The sequence below is a fragment of the Eleutherodactylus coqui genome, chromosome 2 (assembly GCF_035609145.1).
Source record: "Eleutherodactylus coqui strain aEleCoq1 chromosome 2, aEleCoq1.hap1, whole genome shotgun sequence".
Lineage (NCBI taxonomy): Eukaryota > Metazoa > Chordata > Amphibia > Anura > Eleutherodactylidae > Eleutherodactylus > Eleutherodactylus coqui.
Genome location: NC_089838.1, coordinates 9598025 through 9604052, shown reverse-complemented (window position 1 = coordinate 9604052; position 6028 = coordinate 9598025). Strand labels below are relative to the sequence as shown.

Here is a 6028-nt window from a genome sequence, read left to right as displayed (position 1 = left end):
GTTTGACACTCACCGGGCGCCTCGTTCCGGCGCTGTGTCTCCGTGAAGTCCGTGCGCACACAGTAAGGCGCGATCACATGACAGATTTTATGTTCAGCTTTTTGTGAGCCAAAACCCGGAGTGGAGAGCCAGTATAATGGGGAGAGGTGCCGTCCTTCCAGATTTTGGACGCGCTGCTGGTTTTGGCTCACAAAAAACTGAACATAAAAACCGTCATGTGACCCTCAGGGCTTCTACCACTAGTGGGTTTTTTAGCGCTGCGATATCGCTGTGGTTTTTTCAATGGGACTTTCTAATGTTAAAATCGCATCACACAAAAAAAGTTTTTGCTTCTGTCATTTTTGTGTGATGTGATTTTAACATTAGAAAGTCCCATTGAAAAAACCACAGCGATAAAAAAAAAAAAAAGCGAGTGGGTGTCAGCCGTAACTCTTTTCAGCCCGCTCTGTCTGGGAGAGCGTGAGCACAGAGTCGGCTGTAGAGTCACACTATGTGCGCGGGGACGCAGCGCTGGAGCGGGGCACCCGGTGAGTATTGTACACCGCTCCCCGGACTCCCCGTTCTCTCACCTTTGAGGCCAATAATGTAGTTTATGGAGCCAGCAAAGGGCAGGAGATTTACAAAAATCTCATCCATCCGCTGCGACCGAGCCGCACTGAGATTGACAAGCCACACGGAACTCAAAGACGTGGCATATCAATTATTTCCCCGCTTCCGCAGTGGATTCTCTCCTCTCTATGGGGAGAGATGGCCCAGCGGAATGCAGGCGGTGAAGCCGCTCCTAAACCCGCGACGAAAGGCCATGGGTTTTGAAGCTGCATTTCTCTCGCAGAAATCTCGCAGTATTTCCGTGCGGTCATTCCGCGAGATTTCAGTCCCGTGTGAACCCAGTCTTGAACCCGACCTGATCTACCCAGGAACCCCACAAACATACCAGGATGCCACCTTTATGCAGAATTTCATGGACTTCACCCACTTAGCGCTCTCTTTTGGGGGACAATCCTGGTAATATAGGACTGCTGGTTCATGTGATGTAGTAGATCAGACATCATTGGGATAAACAGCAATGACACACGGAGGATTATCCATAAGGAGACACAGGGATCACACCCAGAACACAATCACAGCGGATCCCCCACATGTGATCTAGTCATAAGGACAGCGGTCAGATAGGCCGGGCACCAACATATGTGCATTGGGTATAACACCCACAATGTACTGTGAGAGAAGTCCCAATGGTCTCTCCTGCGCCATCCTGCCCTTCGCTCTCTATAAATAAGGGCTGTTGTTCGGCTCGTTTTCAATGTCTGAGTCTAAAAAAACGTATAAATATTTCTATTTTTTTCTAATAAAGGGAGAATCAGCTGATTACGCAGAATGCTGTGTGACCGAGTCTATGATCCTTCAAGCAGCTCGAACTGAACCCCGCTGGATTCGGAGCACAAGAATATAGCTGTAGCATCCCATCGCACTAACAGCGCACGCATATAATACGCGCAAAAGGTGTCAATGAAAGGACATTGCTTTCACTGTTCCGCTCACGCTTGCCTGTATTTTATTGCGTATGTTATGTGCGTAATAAAGAGCGCAGCATGTTCTATTTTACCGCATATAATGCACATAACAGCCCTATTGTTCTCTATGGGTGCGTTCACAACACAGCGCTTACACAATTACATTACATATGTATGGCGGTTTTATGTTGCCAGGAGACAGGAGAAGGAAAGTGAAAAAAAGAAGAAACCAGCCAGCCGGCGCAGGACAGCGTGAGTAAAATACGTGTACATGTGAAGGCATAACCGTGTAAGAACATGACAATATGCAGGGATACGCAGTCCCCTACTCCGGGAAAATGGTCAAGTGGGCCTGGCTTTGGTTATAATCACCTGCAGCCCCACCTCATTCATCCCATTGGCTGTCTGATCTACCAATCAGTTTGTCTTTCAGTCCTGTCTCTGGTCAGTTTCTATTATGGTTTCTCCCAGTTGTTGCTTCTCCCAATATTGTTATTGAACCATCAAATACCCATAATGCAGCATGAAGCGGCTCGGTGAAGGAGGCAGTGAAGGTGTGTAAGTGTCTGATGGGGTCACACAGCTCGTAAAAGGACAGCCGCCCGGCCCCATAATCCAGGCAGATCCTGAATCTATTACAGGATGTAATGTGAGGTAACCGGATCTCTTTACTGTCATGTCTCACTGAGTACTTATTATAAGACCTCCCCAAACACCAGGACTTGTTATTATATCCAATGTATGACTGCTGCCCCCTCCTGTCTATACTGGGGTAACACATCCCCAACCTCCACTCCACTGATCTACTGCCCTCCACATCCCAGTAATGTCGTCCTGAGGTGAATCCCCTCCTGCTCATCACCTGAAAATACTGGAATCTCTCTGCTGTTTCTGGACGGTTCTGGTTCTCTTGTGTCCCGGTTGCAGTTTTCCGGTCATCTGATATACGGATATAATTACCAGCTGTGTTTACATCCAGTAATATGTCTGCAGGATCCTCCACATAGATCCCCCTCCTTATATCTGTTACTATGTCACATAATGTGTGTAATGTGTCTGAGATCACAGCCACATCCGGACCATCTACATCATGGAGCAGTTTATTATGTCCCCGCGTGTCCCCATCCCCTCCATCATGTCCCCCCGTGTCCCCATCACCTCCATCATGTCCCCCCGTGTCCCCATCACCTCCATCATGTCCCCACGTGTCCTCATCACCTCCATCGTGTCCCTCCGTGTTTCCATCACCTTCATCATGTCCCCCCGTGTCTTCAGGATCACACAAGGCCCCGGTGTCTGGTTCCTGTAAGACAGTCAGTGGATCAGTCATGTTACACAGCTCCTCCATGTGTCTCATCTTCCTGGACAGCTCGTCCTTCTGTATTTCCAGCTTCTTCATCAGAGCAGAGAGTGAGAGTGACTCTTTCTTCTCCTGCCTGGAGATCTCGCTCAGGACCCTCTTCTCCAGGTCGTCCAGCTGTCTCCTGATGTCTCTACACAGGGCAGTGACTCTCTCCGCTTCTCCAGCTGCTTTTTCTTGAGCTTTCCTCCTGCGCTCCTCCAGACTCCGGACTCTTTCCTCAGTCTCCTCCCTCCTTGTGGTCATTTTCTGGAGAACATTTCTCAGTCTCTTCTTCTTCTTCTCAGAGGCCTCATCCAGCATCTCCACCCGATGACCCCGATGTTCTCCGGCCAGACTGCAGGACACACAGATACAAGCGGCGTCCTCAGTGCAGTAATATTCCAGGATCTTCTTATGGACAGAACATTTCCTGCTCCCCAGGTTGGCGCTGGGCTCACATAAGACGTGTTCTGCTGACTTGCTGTGAAGTCTCAGGTGTTTCTCGCACAGAGAAGCTTCACACAGCAGACAGGATTTAGCAGCCGATACAGGAGAGTCCACACAGTAAGTGCAGAAGATCCCGGCTTCCATCTGTGTCGGAGGAGTAATCAGGAAGTTCTCCATGATGTTACGCAGAGCCAAGTTCCTCATCAGTGCCGGCCGCTCCTGAGACTCCTCTCTGCATTCAGGACAGGAATAAACTCCAGCCTCGTCCTGTGTATCCAGCACACGATGAATACAGACCCGGCAGAAGGTGTGTCCACATCTCAGCATTACAGGATCTGTATAAGTGCTCAGACAGATGGAGCAGAGCAGCTCGTCTCTCACAGCAGCAGACGCCATGGCTGACAGAGAGAGAGAAACGAAACTACTAATTCCTGACCCTCATAGACCTATGAGCAAGTTTGTTCTGTTGACTACAGGGCGGGGCTGCACGGCACAAGATCACTATTAACCTGTTAATGGACCGTTGTCATAATGATACCATGTTTCCCTGAAAATAAGACCGCCTTATATTAATTTTTGTCACAAAACAGGCACTGGGTCTTATTTTTGGGGGATGTCTTATTATACTTAATAGGTCCAGGTCCCTCCCGCTGCTCTCTGGACCTATGACACGCTGAGCCGTGGCATTGATTGGCCAATTCATAAATCCCCCCTCCACAACGCGATGGCTGTGATTGGTTCATCGAGCGCTGCGTTTATTGGCCAAGCAGCAGACGATGAACCAATCATAGCCATCGCATTAGTTCATCGAGCTATGCATGGATTGGCTGAGCAGTGCTCGAGAACCAATAGGAGCTATTGCCTCCTGGAGGTGGGATTAATGAATTCCATAACCAAGAAGTGATCTTCTGTGTGTGAACGAGAACTACAGGATGCACAGTGGAGCTCCAGGCAGCAGCAGGAGGACCTGGATCGATCCTGCTAGGTAAGTATTCAATTTTTTTTAATGTAACGCAGCTAGGGCTTATTTTCGGGGTAGGGCTTATATTTCAAGCCTTCTCGAAAAATCTGGGTAGGGCTTATTTTCAGGGTAGGGTTTATTTTGGGGAAAGCGGGGTAGATTCTTTCTGCTGTATATTTAGGGCCTACATTGTGGTCACATATAAAGTGTTGGGTTGTTACTTGCAGTAAATTCCCTGTTATCCCTCTCTTTTAAAAAGAAATTCAATAGAAATCTACTGAAAATAAAGAATTTACAGCAGAGAGAAGAGATTCACCAAGATCCAAATTCATGAAGAAATCAGACATCTGAGAGGTTCATGAATTAAAGGGGTTGTCCGTATGGGCCTTACGATGCACTTTGTAACATACTTTGTGCATTGAATATCAGCCATACAAAAGTTACATACTTACCTACAGGAGTGCCCCCCACCCGCTCCCCCCATGGTTTCCCTGCAGCTGGATGGAGTCCTGCCTCAATGAGGAGCTGTGGCCCCATACGGAGCTGGAGGAGAGTCTGCACAATGGTGTCACCCTTGCCAAGCTGGGGCATTTCTTTGCTCCAGAGATTGTACGAGGACCACTGAGGAAAATCTTGTCACAAATCCAACGTTGTTTTATGTTGCTTTGAGGATATGGATGTTCCACGATTGAACCAGCAGCACAGAGTCCGACCTGAACCCGACCAAACTGGAACGTCAGTGTCCATCTTCTTTAAGAGAATTCCCCAAACATCTTTCTCGTCTGTATCATAGCTAATGGGGGCACTATTTCTGCTGCGGCAATTGTTAGAGGTAACTGCCCCAGCAGTGATAGTGATTCCCAATAACTGCCCCAGCAGTGATAGTGACCCCCAATATTTATCACTGCTGGTGCAATTATTGAGGTTTACTACCACTGCTGGGGCAATTACTAGGGGTCACTATCACTGCTGGGGCAATTACTGGGGGTCACTATTTCTGCTGTGACCATAATTGTGGGGGCACTATTACTGCTGTGGCTACTATTGTGGGGGCACTATTACTGTTGTAGCTATAATTGCTGGGGCACTGATGCTGCTGAGGCTACCATTGTGGAGGCACTATTACTGCTGTGGCTACTATTGTGGAGGTACTATTACTGCTGTGGCTACTATTGTGGAGGTAATATGAATGCTGTGGCTACTATTGTGGGGGCACTATCACTGCTGTGGCTATAATTGTTGGGGCACTGATGCTGCTGTGGCTACTATTGTGGGGGCACGATTACTGCTGTGGATACTATTGTGGGGGCACTATGTTACATGGGAGCATTATGTTTTGTGGGGGCACTATGTCAGAGCACCGTGCTATGTGGGGCACTATGTTATATGGGAGCACTGTGGTAGCACCATGTGTGGGCATTATGTTATGTGGGGGCACTGTGTTATGTGGGTGTACTATGTTATGTGCTGTCACTGGGGGGGGGTCACTGTGGGAGTGCCATGTGGGAGCACTATGTGGGGGCAGTGTGTGTGGGCACTATGTGCGGGCACCCGAGGCACTGTGGCGGCACTATGTTATGTGGGGGCGCACTATGTTATGTGGGGGCAGCAAGTGGAAGCACCATGTTATGTGGGGGCAGTGTGTGGGAGCACTATGTGGGCACTGTGAGAGCACCATGTGGAGGCACTGTGTTGGGCACTATGTTATGTGGCAGCACTGTGTTATGTGGGATCACCGTTATGTGGGGGTCACTGGAGGGGGCA

At 48.8% G+C, this 6028-nt stretch overlaps 1 pseudogene; it reads right to left on the bottom strand.

Annotated features, from left to right (window-relative positions):
* Nucleotides 1–351: 351 nt before the first annotated feature.
* LOC136611061 (E3 ubiquitin/ISG15 ligase TRIM25-like) lies at nucleotides 352–3699 on the bottom strand (annotated as a pseudogene).
* Between the last annotated feature and the right edge of the window lie 2329 nt (nucleotides 3700–6028).